General features: G+C 35.8%; 5 non-coding genes across 5 annotated transcripts; 1 reads left to right on the forward strand and 4 right to left on the reverse strand.

Annotated features, from left to right (window-relative positions):
- Positions 1–8,980: 8,980 nt before the first annotated feature.
- Trnaf-gaa lies at positions 8,981–9,053 on the reverse strand. Its single transcript has one exon. It is a non-coding gene; the product is annotated as a tRNA-Phe (tRNA).
- Positions 9,054–10,754: 1,701 nt separating this feature from the next.
- Positions 10,755–10,827, reverse strand: Trnaf-gaa. Its single transcript has one exon. It is a non-coding gene; the product is annotated as a tRNA-Phe (tRNA).
- Positions 10,828–11,607: 780 nt separating this feature from the next.
- Positions 11,608–11,680, reverse strand: Trnaf-gaa. Its single transcript has one exon. It is a non-coding gene; the product is annotated as a tRNA-Phe (tRNA).
- A 2,629-nt stretch (positions 11,681–14,309) lies between these two features.
- Positions 14,310–14,382, forward strand: Trnaf-gaa. Its single transcript has one exon. It is a non-coding gene; the product is annotated as a tRNA-Phe (tRNA).
- Positions 14,383–15,742: 1,360 nt separating this feature from the next.
- Positions 15,743–15,815, reverse strand: Trnaf-gaa. Its single transcript has one exon. It is a non-coding gene; the product is annotated as a tRNA-Phe (tRNA).
- Between the last annotated feature and the right edge of the window lie 618 nt (positions 15,816–16,433).

Here is a 16,433-nt window from a genome sequence, read left to right on the forward strand (position 1 = left end):
CCAGAGATCAGTAGGATGGATAAACCACGTGAAACCTTGGAGTACACCCATCTACGAGAGCCACCCCAAGCCGAGGCAGGAAACCCACCCCAAGCATGAACCTCCGAGGAAACAGCTGGTGCTCACACCTTGCAACTTCGCGGTGGTTGAGAGACAGCTGGTTCACCTGGAGAGGACAGTGGGCGAGATGACGCGCTACGCAGCTCCGATCATCATTCAGATGTCGTTGGGTGCTACTGCCGGTACCACTTTACTCCTGTACTCTCTAATCGACAGGCTGCTGTCCACTTCGACGTTGGACTGGATGACCCTCGTGTCCGCTGTGACGATGGCAGCCACCTACCTCCTTATCTGCGTCGGCCCGGACTTAGTCAACTCACAGGTAACTTGTGCACATACTACAGCATTGCACATCGAAATATACAACCATTATATAGCAAATAAATATTTGCACGCACGCGTGCGAGTGTGTGTTTGTTTGCTTCATCGTTTTGGCTTCAGAAATCTGTCATTATTTTGATTATATACTCTTATTCCCGATATTTTAGTCATAACCATAGTCACGAAAACATTGACCAATTACTACGTTTGAGGTTGCATAAATAAAATTTACCATATTTTGACATGGGAGCTGATACTAATGCTAGTGATAATGGACCATTATTAGTAATAATAATGATGAAATTAATAATAATAATGGTGATGATGATTGATAATGACGGTAAAAGTAATAATAATGACGGTAAAAGTAATAATATTAATGATAATAGTAATATGATAATGGTAAAAGTAATAATAATGATGATAATGATAATGATGATGGTAATGATAATGATAATGATGATAACAATAATGGTAATGATAATGAAGATACTGACACCAATAAAATGATAACGTTGATAATGTCGATAATAATAGTAATAACAATAATAATAATAACAATAATGAAAATAATGATGATAATGATTATTTCAGCAATAGTAATAATAATAATAGTAAATAATAATAATAATAATGATAACAATAATAATAATGATAACAATAATAATAAAGATGACAATAAAGAGTAATTATAATGATAATAATAGTAATGATAATGATAACAATAATTATGATAATGATAGTAATACTTTGAGTAATGATAATGATAGTAGTACTTTGAGTAATGATAATGCTAACAATAATTATGATAATGATAATAATAATAAGATACTGATAACTAATAATACATTTCAGCGGCTTCAGGACAGCCAAACTCTCCGTCTACAAGTTCCCTGTGACGCAGATCCCCAGCTCGTTTCAGCGGTGAGTTCAGCCGTTTGTGTCATTTCATAGACTCATAAGTCTGTAGCCTTCTTTTTTTTTTTCATTTCTGAATATCTTTTCAGGGTGTTTATCAACCATTATTTTAGCATTCTGTATTATTTCTTTTTGATTCAGGATGTCTATTAGGATTTTGCGTTTTAGATCTGTTAAAATTCATATCATAAATGGTTGCTACTGATAAGGGTCATAAACGTGTAAGAATTTGTCTTTTATCTATTTTTCATCATTTTGTGTCTTTTCAACCTTTATTAATACACACATTCAGACACGTATGAATAAATGAAAGGATAAACATACATGCTAGCCTATCTACACACCTTCATTTTAACAACAAGATCATGAACAACAGTAATAACGGCCAACCTCATAACCAATAACAACAACAATAACAATCCTAACACTGGTCTTGCTTCTCCTCCTGCAGGCAAGTCGCGTCCTGGACCTGCTGGAGCGCCCTCTGCAGTTCCGTATCCTTGGGTTTTTCTCCCTCAGTCGCTCTACTGCAGCGTCGGTGAGAGACCGTCTGTTAATTTGTGGATGTTGATTTGTTACCTGCCGGTTACCGGTTTCTAGTGTTCTTATCTATCTATATATCTATATATCTATCTATGTATGTACACACACACACACGCACACACACACACACACACACACACACACACACACACACACACACACACATACAGATACACACACATATATATATATATATACATACACACACACATATATGTATATATACACATATATATACACATACACACATTCAGTGTGATCATTTCACAGATATATACACACACACAAATATATACATATATATGCATATATATACCTATGTACACACACACACACATATGTATTTATATGTATATATGTATATATGTATGCATATCTATCTATCTATTTATATAAATATATATATATATATATATATATATGTATATGCACACGCACACACACACACACACACTCATATATATATATATATATATATATATATATATATATATATATATATATATATATACACAAATATATATACACACACACATTCAGTATGATAATTTCATACACACACACATACATATATAAATATATATATATATATATATATATATATATATATATATATATATATATATATGCATATATATGTATACCTATGCACACACACACACATACACAAAATCATAGATGTATATATATGTATACATATATATATATATATATATATATATATATGTATATATATGCATATATGTATGCATATCTATCTATCTATCTATCTATTTATTTATTTACCTATTTATATATATGTGTATATGTACACACATACACACACACATACACACACACACACATTCCTATATATATATTATATATATATATATTTATATATCTATATATAGGTACACACACACATATATAGTGTGTGTGTGTGTGCGTGTGCGTATCCGTATGCATGTGCGTATCCGTGTGCGTGCGAGTATAAATAAACATTACAAGCACACGCATAGTCCAACGATCTCTCAAACTAAACTATTCAACCGTACACATGCCCACAGAGGAGCCTCTTTATCAAAAGCCCTCACTCTCAATGATTTTATTGAAAGGTAATTGATAATCTATACATTACTGAACTTCAACCTGTCGTGTCGAGTGGGATATAAATTGTTGAACTAGTTTTACATGCGGAAGTTATTCTTGCAATAAAAGTGACAGAACAGAAAATGCAAACACGTTTTTGTGTGTGTCATTACTTTGTTTCATGGATATTTCAATGTTGGAATTGTGTCAGTAATGATAATAGGAACAATGTCATAGTTAAAATAATGGTGACAATAATGATACTTATCATTTACCATTTACCACTATTGTTATTTAATGTCATGATAATAGACTACCAATTGTAATGTAAATTCATTGCAAGACTCTACCACAAACTTAAAGTAAAAAAGAATATCCTACAGGTAGCATATTCATTTGGATCCACGTTCAGATCTGGATCAGCATCAACACCAATTGGTCCCAATTTCACAGGGTAATCCACCCATATAATTTCATCCTAACCCGTCAGTAACCTTTGTGTGTGTGTGATTCTAGTCACAAACGATTAAGGCGGTAAACGACTTTGAAAACTGATGCAAACTTTTTTTATGTTATAGTTATCATGATGATGATCATCATCATTATTACTACTCATCTCATTACTACTGTTATTATTGTTATGATCATTGTAAGCAATTTCTTACTGTTTTTGATATTGCTTTTATCATTATTATTATTATTGCTATAATTGTCACTACTGTTATTGTTATTTCAATATCATAATTTCAGTATCACCAGCAATATTGTCATCGTTCTTACCTTCACCATTTTTATGTATCGCTTTTATTTATCATTATCATCAATCCAGGCATTATCTTGTTTGGTCTTTGTTACGACAATCACGTTATAATCCTTACCGTTATCACCCTAATCTACAGATAGCTGGTCTTATAATATCCTATTTGGTGGTCGTCCTGCAGTTCCGTTGAAGGTGTGACGTCAGAGGTCAAGGCAGGTGAACAGCGTCTCGGATTTGGCTTTGGAATCACGTTTCATGTTTTTTGCCAAGCAATCAAGATTAATGTTTATGTGCTTATGTACTTGTATGTGTGTGAATCTGTATTTATTTATCTGTTTGAGTATGTGTATACTTGTCGGCCTGTGCCGCGGTTAGCTAAGGTGTAGAGAACAGTATGGTACAATAAAGAATGTCGGAATACTCTACGGGTATTTCCACCAAATTTAATTTACCTTGCGTGATAATTAAGACCATCTGGTTGCCTCGACAAGTGGAAAGAGGTCTCTGGTTGCGTGTTGTCCGAGTACATTAAATGGAACAAGGCATTGTAGTGGATATCAATAAGATGAACACATTCGCATAAAGAATTCTTGTCATCATTAACCAAATAGATTAGTATTATTGGTCCATTCTTTCACAAGTCCAGCTCTTATTAATCTTCGAGTGTGTGTGTGTGATTGTGTGTGTACCTATGCCTGTTCATTTGCATGTGCGTGTGTATTTGCATATACAGTTGCATATGTATATGCGTACGCATATGTTTCCGTGCACATGTAAGTATGCGTCAACGTGTAAATGTAAGCACATATGTATGTGTGTGTATGCCTGTGTGCGTATGAACGTGGGAAATCATTAAAGAGATGAACAGGTATGTGCGGTTAAGAACGACTGTGGGTATTTGAAAGCGTTTGAGTGTACGTGTGTGAATTTACAGAAATACATATTCCAAAATGCATTCTCAAATTGGTATTTCACTCGGTGATCTGATATAATTTTATATTATCAGGTCACTGAGGCCCAGTATGTTACTTGTCGTAAGATAGTCATCTTAAAAGCAGAATAATAGAATACACTTAGGAGCCTCCGGGCTAGTACATTGTTAACGTGCCGGCCTCTCATCCGAGGGGTCGGCGGTTCGCGCCCCGCCCAGGCGCGAGAAGTTGCAATTGTCGCCTAGAGGTTAGTGCTGTGGCTGGGCACCACGACAGGTAAGGACTAAGCCGAGTTAGCACTAGCTGACACACGTTAGCGAGTCGACACAGGCCGGGCTCCCCTCATTGGCATAGCCCGGCCTTATTTTATCAATTTTCTTTAGAATTAAGTTACAAGAAAAAAAAAATAGTAAGGGGATACTTTTCTAGACCATCGATTATTTATTACAAATTATAAATGAGTGTAAAATAAATATAACCAAATTTTGTATCATAAGGAAAGTTAGGAGAGAAATATAAAAGGGGATATATTTTTCTCTCTATTGACAGAGTACAAAAAAATAAAGGAAACGAATTTCATTTACTAGGGATTCGAACTAGAGTTGCCTAGAAGATTCGAAGCGCTCTGTTCGCACATGAATCTGATGAACACTTCTTATTCATGCATCGCTTCTTGTTCATTTTGTGGGAATAGGTAGTTAGGAAATGAACGCAATACAATTTCACAATATTTACCATCTCGCACACGACAAAAATCGTTGGTAGTTTTCCGTATAGCAGACGAAGTTCGGTGATCTTGGTAACCGCATTCCGAGATTACTATATGGCCAAAAGCACCCATGTTTCTTCCGCGTAGCTGTTTGTGCCTGGTTTCTGCATTTTTAAAGAACTTTGATATATTTCCAATAGAATTTCCAAACTGGTTGTCAAATGAAATGCGATATTTTGCACAGTTGTTTCGTCTGCAGGTAGTTCCTCTGCCTTATGCGCTTCTGTTGCTGTCTCGTTCTGCTGCACTATTTCGCTTGGGTGCGGACCATACAGGCGGATTTGATTATATAAATGAATAAGATTGTGTTGTGGTTAAATGCATATTTTTTCGATTGGAACACACACTCACACAAACATACACACACACATATATAGAGAGAGACTGCTTTATTTTATTGCTATCATAAGCATTACTTAATCATATTTACTGTATGACCAATATTTCAAATTGCGAAATCATTGCCATGTTCTTGTTCTTATTGTTATTCTTATTCTTATTATTATTATCTTTATCATTATTAATGTCCTTATTATAATAATAATTATTATTATTATTATAATTATCAATATTATCATTATTAATATCATCATTATCTTTATTATCATCATTATTATCATTGCTATTATCATTATTATTATTTACCTACAAAGCAAACAGATTTACAAATGTGGATTTGAAAAAGATGTTCAGTACAGATATGTGTGTATGTGTGTGTGTGTGTGTGTGTGCAAGTGATTATGTGCCTCTGTACATTTGTATTTGGGTTTTATGCATGAATTGTAGTTATTTCTTGAATTATAAATTGCATCAAAAACACACACACACACATACACATGTCATGATATTGACAGCCTTGCGGGTGATGGTATTGAAAAGTGCACAGTAATTCTGAATCCACTTAATTTTTTCACAGACACACACACATATATATATGCACATATATATATATATATATATATATATATATATATATATATGAACATATATATAGATATATGATTATATGTATATATATGTGTGTTTGTATGTATATGTGTACATATATATGTGTTTGTATGTATATGTGTACATATATATGTGTGTATATATATACATATATATACACGGATAAATGGTTAGAAAAATTAGGTATCGCACTGAATGCAGCAATTTTAGAAAAGACAGTCTTATTAGGAACAGCTAGGATATTGAGAAAAGTACTTTTTCTGGCTTCAATCCCTAGTCGGGGTCGCCGATGCGGATTTTCTTCCTCCGCCCTTTGTATCCGCATCCTCATTACGGTTTGGCACGTTTTTACGACCGGATGCCCTTCCTGCCTTCAACCCTCCCCGAATGGGGAAAGTACTTGGGTGCTGAAAAGATGCCAAGGAACTTTTGGCCATGGGGTTTGACCTTCTCCCTTGGCATGCAGTTCGGCTGTGAGAACTGCCATTGCTTAAAGCAGAAAGTATGTAATAATAATGATAATGATAATAATAATGATAATCATAACGGTGATAATGATAATAGTAGTAATAATAATAATAGTAATAATGAGAATGATAATTATGGTAATGATGATGATGATAATAATAATAATGATAATAATAATAATAATAATAATAATAATAATAATAATAATAATAATGATGATGATACTACTACTACCAATAATAACAGTAATAATAATAGTAATAATAATAATAACAATAATGATAATAATAATAATAATAATGATAATAATGATAACTACATTTTTAACAACATGAACAACACTGATAAGAATGATAATGCAAATAAAAACTAACAATAAAAATGGTAAAAGTAGGAGTAATAATAGTAATGATGAGATGTGTTTTAGAAAAAAAATCGTAAATGTAATGTTAATTATTATAATGCCAATGCTTAAATTGCCAATAGAAATAGTAATAATGATGATCTTTTTTATAAAGTAATAATCATAATTCATATAAGATGAAATTGGAATAATAAGAAACAGTATGCAGAAGACAACATAAATAATACGAGGAAGAAACTGTACAGTACTTCCTGCTTTTCATGTAACGCTTCTCAACAGTTACAAACGATCCTGCTGTACGTCAGGCGGAGATCCTGAGACTAAGAGGAATTCCAACAAGGATTATTGGACTAATAGCAAACCTGTATACAGGCACTGAAAGTGCTGTAAAGTGTGGTGGGGGCCTGTCGAGCTTCTTCCCTGTTCGTTCATGTGTGAGGCAGGGCTGTGTTCTTGCACCAACACTTTTCAAAACTTGCATGGATTGGATACTGGGTAGATCTACTGTCCAAAGTCACTGTGGAGCAACTCTGGGCAATATCAAGGTTACAGACCTTGACTTTGCTAATGATGTTCCCGTTCTCTCTGAATCTCTGGAAACCCTAGTGGCGGCTCTTGATGCATTTAGCAAGGAAGCGAAGCCCCTTGGGCTAGAGGTCTCCTGGACCAAGACCAAGATCCAGGATTTTGGGGGCCTACTAGGAGATCCTGTGCAGTCGGTACGTGCTTGCGGTGAAAACATCGAAGTCACAGAGAGCTTTATATACCTCGGTAGTGCAGTTCACGACTCTGGGCTGTTAGACCAAGAAGTCAGTAGACGGATTGGCTTGGCAGCAGGGGTCATGAAATCTCTCGACAAGAGGATTTGGAAATGTCGGTACCTGTGCAGAAGTACCAAGTTACGTGTTTTCAAGGCCCTGATACTGCCAGTTTTACTCTATGGTAGTGAAACTTGGACACTATCTTGTGCTCTGGAATCTCGTCTTGATGCCTTTTGTAACAGATCCTTGCGCCGGATCATGGGGTACAGTTGGCGGGACCATATGTCCAACCAACGGCTGCACCGAGAGACCGGTACAGATTACTTGTTACTTGCACAATCCGTGATCGCCAACTCAGGCTATATGGCCACTTGGCTCGACTCCCGGAGGAGGATCCTGCCCATCAGGTTGTCTCTGTCCGAGACAACCCTGGATGGAGGAGGCCTGTGGGACGACCGAGAAGGTCGTGGCTTGGGCAGATCGATCAAACCTGTCGTGAGGAACTAGAGATAGGCCGGGCCCCTGCCTGGCGGCTCGCCATGAGGGACCCTCGTTGGTGGAAACGAAAGGTGGATGCGGCTATGCGCCCCTGGCGGCGTTAGCCCCAAAATGATGAATGATGATAGTCTCTTTCTCCCTCTCCCTTGGTGAACTACTCCCTATGCACATCTTCCTATACTTTGTCCAATCTAAGGGTTCTGGAGAACTCCAATTCCCTCCAAGTGCTAAAGGCAGGAAAGTAACTAAACAAAAGTAGACAAGCTTGTAAATGAATATGATGACGAGAATAATATTGAAATAAGATTAAGATTTAATGATTATTGTATAGAAATTCTAAATATACACTGTAAACAGAGATAAAAAAAAAAAAAAAAAAAAAAGCGTTGACCCGTTGTCCACAGTCCGTCGTGAGTAGCCATTTTTTCCATTCTTGAGACTGGACACATTATGAACATGGAAAACCTCAAAGATAACATAGCAGCCACATATTTTGCGAACATCCCCCGGTCATTACAGTAGTCCATCAAAACCCAACATTTTCAGTTACCCATGAGCTATCAATAGTGCCCAGACCCGGGATTGAACCGGGGACCTTTAGATCTTCAGTCTAACGCTCTCCCAACTGAGCTATCTAGGCATATATTAAATGATGTTCTATTGTGATGAACACATCGAATATTTCGTATGATGTTTATAAATCCGCTGATATTGCTAGAACAAGATATGTTTACTAACAATAACGAATAGATGGGACTAATTCCTAACCTCCATTTTTATTTTTCTTCGAATTTCTGGGTAAAATAGTTATGTAACAATATTAACTCCTCCAATATCCAAAACGCCTTCTAATTTTCCTTCTAATTTCTAAATAGTTTATTACCAGGTTCAATCCCGGGTCTGGGCACTTTTTCAGAGTTCTCCAGAACCCTAAGATTGGACAAAGTATAGGAAGATGTGCACAGCGACGTAACTTTTGGAGGATTAGGGAGTAGTTCACCAAGGGAGAGGGAGAAAGAGACTAAGCTCTTGAACTATGCTACAACTCAATCAGAGAAGGAGAGAGAGAAGTAGACACACAGGCAAAGATCTCGTACTATGCTACAATTCAATCAGAGGAGGAGGAGACAGAATTAGTTATTTCACAATCGTTGCTATTTCAAATCTCATCCTACTACCAATGCTACCCAACTAATCTTCCAAGGAATCGGTAGATATACCTTATCTTTGGTACTAATTACAATTATCAAAACAATGCAGTATATTATATACAATATATTAACTGGTGAGATATTTACATTTTACCTAGAAGTTACGAATTAAATTAAAAGTCGTTTTAAAATCGGAAAGTAAATATTTTTACAAAGACAATTTATTTTAAAAATTTAAGGAAAATTAGGAGGGTTGTTAGAAATTGGAGGGGAGTGTTGTAAATTGTAATATTGTAAATCTTTAGATCTTCAGTCTAACGCTCTCCCAACTAACCTATCTAGGCCTATCTATATTACGATTTCGAATATTTTCCAATGGTGTCTATGAATTCGCTGATATTGGTTGGACAAGGGATGCTTAGTAACATTAGCAAATAGATTGCTTATGTGCCTGTATTAAGCCCTTCTAATTTCTAACCTCCACTTTTATTTAAAATTATTAAAATGGTTATGTAACATTAACTCCCCTACAATTTCTAACTACCTTTTTTTTTTTTTTTCCTTCTAACTTCAAAACAGAATGAAGGATGGAATTTGAAACTAGGGGATTTTGTGCTGAAAACTGCAAGCGATTGTGAGATAGAGTTAATTTTCCTCCCTTCCTCTGATTCAGCTGTAGCATAGTGTGAGATCTTAGACTATCTGTCTATCTCTTGATACCTTTGAGCTGTGGTATAGTGTTAGATCTTATCTCTCTCCCTCCCTTTCTTCCTAATTGAACTGTTCCCTAACCCCCCAAAAGTTACATCGCAGTGCACACTTCCCTATACTAATTTCAGGTAAGAAAATAACTGGCACCTCACCCTGGACTCTGCCGGACTACAATTCGCTCTGGGTGATGAAGGCATCAATATGAATAAATTAATTAAATAAGTAAAGATATTATATGTACATATATAAATACTTTATGTAAATACTTTAGTATTAAGAGTCAGCTGACTGAAATAGTTAAAAAGAGAAAGAACGGCGAATCGGATTTATCCAGAGTCTGGCGTGACTTACCAATTTGTCCTTGCCTCAGACTGGACACGCTAAGGACATGGAAAACCTCATAAACATGGCTGCCCTTTCACGAAGATCCCCTGTCCATCAGACAGGGACATTTCCAGGCACCCGTGAGTTGTCAAAAGTGCCCAGACCCGGGATCGAACCGGGGACCTCTAGATCTTCAGTCTAACGCTCTCCCAACTGAGCTATCTAGGCCTATTTAAATTAGTGCATTGTATTGAATATATCAAATATTTTTAATGGTGTCTATAAATTCGCTGGTATTGCTAGGACAAGTTATGTTTAGTAACAATAGCAAACAGATTGCTTATGTGCCAGTATTAACCCCCTTCTAATCTCTAACCTCCTTTTTTATTTCTCTTCTTCTAAATAAAACGGTCATGTAACAATACTCCCCTGCAATTTCTAAAAGCCCTTCCGTTTTTTTCCTTCTAACTTATACATAGAATGCTTTAGTAACAATATTTTAAACTCTCCTCCAATTTCTAACTTCTAAATAGATTTTTGATCTCCTGTCATCTTCCTAAACCTCATTCCAGTGTCCCTTCTATCTTCTAAGTAAAATATTATTATCTTTGTGGTTAATATACTGTATTTAAGTTGATCACAGAAATCAGTACCAAATACGATATATTTAATTAATTTCTTGTGCCGATGAAATGATCATTTTGGAAGGAAGATTGACTGGAGGAAATTTGCCGTAAGATGACTTTTGAAACTAGGCAATTTTGTTATCAAAATAACGAGTGGTTGTGAAATAGAGCTAATTTTCTCTATCTCCTCTGATTAAAGCAAAACTACAGCGAATCAGAGGTGTTCAGTGTGAGTTGCCAATTTGTCCTTTCTTGAGACTGGACACACTGTGGACACGGAAAATTTCATAGATATGGCCGCCACACGCTCATAAAGATTTCACGGCCATTACAGTAGTCCATCTGACAGCAACATATTTAAGTAGCCTTGAGTTGTCAGAAGTGCCCAGACCCGGGATCGAACCGGGGACCTTTAGATCTTCAGTCTAACGCTCTCCCAACTGAGCTATCTAGGCCTATTCTATATATCTTCCATCGTTTTAAACATTTCGATTATTTTTCAATGATGTCTGTGAATTCGCTGATATTGCTAGTACAAAGAATGTTTAGTAACAATAGGAAATAGATTGCTTATGTGCTAGTATTAACACCTTCTAATTTCTAACAATATTAACTCCCCTCCAATTTCTAACACCCCTTCTAATTTTACTTCAATTTTTTTAAATAGAATGTCTTTGTAAAAATATTTACTTTCCGACGACTTTTAATTTAATTCGTAACTTCTAGGTAAAATGTCATTAAACTCACCAGTTCATATATTGTATATAATATACTGCATTGTTTTGATAATTGTAATTAGTACCAAAGATAAGTATATCTACCAATTCCTTGGAATATTAGTTGGGTAACATTGGTAATAGGATTTGAAATAAGCAACGATTGTTAAATAACTAATTCTGTCTCCTACCCCTCTGATTGAATTGCAGCAGAGTACGAGATCTTTGCCTGTGTGTCTACTTCCCTCTCTCTCCTCCTCTGATTGAGCTGTAGCATAGTTCAAGAGCTTAGTCTCTTTCTCCCTCTCCCTTGGTGAATTATTCCCAAATCCTCCAAAAATTACGTCGCTGTGCACATCTTCCTATACTTTGTCCAATCTTAGGGTTTTGGAGAACTCCGATTCCCTCAAAGTGCTGAAGGCAGCAAAATAAATAAACAAAATAAGTAGACAAGCTTGTAAATTAATATGATGAGAATAATAATGAAATAGGATTAAGATTAAAGGATTATTGTATAGAAATTCTAAATATACACTGTATTAAAAAAAAAAAAAAAAAAAAAATGTGATTCATTGTTCAGAGTTCGTCGTGATTTGCCTTTTTTCCATTCCTGAGACTGGACACATTATGGACATGGAAAACCTCAAAGATATCACAGAAACCACATATTTCGCGAAGATTACATTACAGTAGTCCATCAGACACCGACATTTTCAGTTACCCATGAGTTGTCAAAAGTGCCCAGACCCAGGTTGAACCGGGGACCTTGAGATCTTCAGTCTAAAGCTCTCCCAACTGAGCTATCTAGGCATATTTTAAATGATATTCTATTGTGATTTTTCTCTCCCTGTTTACAGTGTATATTTAGAATTTCTATACAATAATCTTTTAATCTTAATCCTATTTCATTAGTATTCTCATTATATTCATTTACAAGCTTATCTACTTATTTTGTTTATATATTTTGCTGCCTTCCGCACTTGGAGGGAATCGGAGTTCTCCAGAACCCTGAAGTGTGAGTGCAAAGCGACGTAATTTTTGGGGATTAGGGAGTAGTTCACCAAGGGAGAGGGAGAAAGAGACTAAGCTCTTGAACTATGCTACAGCTCAATCAGAGGAGAGAGAGAAGTAGACAGACAGGCAAAGATCTTGTACCATGCTACACTTAAATCAGAGGAGGAGGAGGAGACAGAGAGAGAACAGACAGACAGTAAAGATCTCACTACATGCTACAGCTCAATCAGAGGAGAAGAGAAAGAAAATAATTTATATTTCACAATCGCTCTCTATTTCAAATCTCATCCTACTGACAATTTCACCCAGCTAAACTTCCATCCATAATTGTTTTGGAAGAACAAGGAATCGGTATATATACCTTATCTTTGGTGCTAATTATAGTTATCAAAGTAATTCAGTATACAAACCAGTGAGATAATTATATTTTACTTAAAAGTTGGGGGGGGGGGAGTTAATATTGTTACTTAACCACTTTATTTAGAAGGTTAATACTAGCACATAAGCAATTTGTTATTGTTACTAAGCAATCTTTGTACTAGCAATATTAGCGAATTCATACACATCAATAAAAAATAATCGGTTTGTTTAACACAATGGATCACATGAAATAGGCCTAGATAGCTCAGTTGGGAGAGCAAAGGTCCCCGGTTCGATCCCGGGTCTGGGCACTTCTGACAACTCAATGCTACTTAAATATGTTGCTGGCAGATGGACTACTGCAATGGCCGTGAAATCTTTATGGGCGTGTGGCGGCCATATCTATGAAGTTTTCCGTGTCCACAGTGTGTCCAGTCTCAAGAAAGGACAAATTGGCAACTCACACTGAACAACTTTGATTCGCTGTATTTTTGCTTTAATCAGAGGAGATAGAGAAAATTAGCTCTATTTCACAACCACTCGTTATTTTGATAACAAAATTGCCTAGTTTCAAAAGTCATCTTACGGCAAATTACCTCCAGTCAATCTTCCTTCCAAAATAATCATTTCATCGGCCAAGAAATTAATTAAATATATCATATTTGGTACTGATTTCTGTGATCAACTTAAATACAGTATATTAACCACAAAGATAATAATATTTTACTTAGAAGATAGAAGGGACACTGGAATGAGGGTTAGGAAGATGGAAGGGCTTTTAGAAATTACAGGGGAGTATTGTTACATGACCGTTTTATTTAGAAGAAGAGAATTAAAAAAAGGAGGTTAGAGATTAGAAGGGGGTTAATATTGGCACATAAGCAATCTATTTGCTATTGTTACTAAACATAACTTGTCCTAGCAATACCAGGGAATTTATAGACACCATTAAACAATAGTTGATATATTCAATACAACGCACTAAATTAAATAAGCCTAGATAGCTCAGTTGGGAGAGCGTTAGACTGAAGATCTAAAGGTCCCCGGTTCGATCCCGGGTCTGGGCACTTTTGACAACTCACGGGGTGCCTGAAATGTCACTGTCTGATGAACAGGGGATCTTCGTGAAAGGGCAGCCATGTTTATGAGGTTTTCCATGTCCTTAGCGTGTCCAGTCTGAGGCAAGGACAAATTGTCACGCCAGACTCTGGATAAATCTGATTCGCCGTTCTTTCTCTTTTTAACTATTTCAGTCAGCTGACTCTTAATACTAAAGTATTTACATAAAGTATTTATATATGTATATAAAATATCTTTACTTATTTAATTAATTTATTCATATTGCTGCCTTCATCACCCAGAGCGAATTGTAGTCCGGCAGAGTCCAGGGTGAGGTGAGAGAGATAAGATCTAACACTTTACCACAGCTCAAAGGCATCAAGAGATAGACAGATAGTCTAAGATCTCACACTATGCTACAGCTGAATCAGAGGGAGGAAAATTAACTCTATCTCACAATCGCTTGCAGTTTTCAGCACAAAATCCCCTAGTTTCAAATTCCATCCTATTGAGAATTTCACCTTCATTCTGTTTTGAAGTTAGAAGGACAAAAATAGAAGGGTAGTTAGAAATTGCAGGGGAGTTAATGTTACATAATCATTTTAATAATTTTAAACAAAAGTGGAGGTTAGAAATTAGAAGGGCTTAATACAGGCACATAAGCAATCTATTTGCTGATGTTACTAAGCATCCCTTGTCCAACCAATATCAGCGAATTCATAAACACCATTGGAAAATATTCGATGTGTTCAGCACAACGAAATCGTAATATAAATAGGCCTAGATAGCTTAGTTGGGAGAGCGTTAGGCTGAAGATCTAAAGATTTACAATATTACAATTTACAACACTCCCCTCCAATTTCTAACACCCCTCCTAATTCTCCTTCAATTTTTAAAATAGAATGACTTTGTAAAAATATTTACTTTCCGATTTTAAAACGACTTTTAATTTAATTCGTAACTTCTAGGTAAAATGTAATTATCTCACCAGTTAATATATTGTATATAATATACTGCATTGTTTTGATAATTGTAATTAGTACCAAAGATAAGGTATATCTACCGATTCCTTGGAAGATTAGTTGGGTAGCATTGGTAGTAGGATGATATTTGAAATAGCAACGATTGTGAAATAACTAATTCTGTCTCCTCCTCCTCTGATTGAATTGTAGCATAGTACGAGATTTTTGCCTATGTGTCTACTTCTCTCTCTCTCCTTCTCTGATTGTGCTGTAGCATAGTTCAAGAGCTTAGTCTCTTTCTCCCTCTCCCTTGGTGAACTACTCCCTAATCCTCCAAAAGTTACGTCGCTGTGCACATCTTCCTATACTTTGTCAAATCTTAGGGTTCTGGAGAACTCTGAAAAAGTGCCCAGACCCGGGATTGAACCGGGGACCTTTAGATCTTCAGTCTAACGCTCTCCCAACTGAGCTATCTAGGCATATTTTAAATGATGTTCTATTGTGATGAACATATCAAATATTTCGTATGGTGTTTATAAATCCGCTGATATTGCTAGAACAAGATATGTTTACTAACAATAACGAATAGATGGGACAGTAGTGACCCCTTCTAATTCCTTACCTCCATTTTACTTGTCTTCTAATTCCTAGGTAAAATAGTTATGTAACAATATTAACTCCTCCAGTTTCTAAAACGCCTTCTAATTTTCCTTCTAATGTCTCGATAGGTTATTACCTCCCGTCATCTTCCTAACCCTCATTTCAGTGTCGCTTCTAATTATCTCAGTGGTTAATTAACTATGTAAGTTTCTGTTGTAATCTGCATTATTTTGATCACAGGAATTAGTACCATTTAAAAGATATATTTAGTGCCTTTCTTATTCCTATGAAACATTTATTATGAAAGGAAGATTAATTGGGTGACATTCGCAGTAGGATAAGATTTAAGATGGTGAATTTGAGCTGAAAATAGCGATTGGTTGTGAAGTTGAGCTAATTTTCTCTCGAATTCTCTCTCCTCCTCTGATTGAGCTGTAGTATAGAGCGAGATCATAGTCTCTCTCCTTTGATTGGACTGAGCTGTAGCATAGTATGAG

Source organism: Penaeus chinensis, chromosome 42 (genome assembly GCF_019202785.1).
Source record: "Penaeus chinensis breed Huanghai No. 1 chromosome 42, ASM1920278v2, whole genome shotgun sequence".
NCBI lineage: Eukaryota > Metazoa > Arthropoda > Malacostraca > Decapoda > Penaeidae > Penaeus > Penaeus chinensis.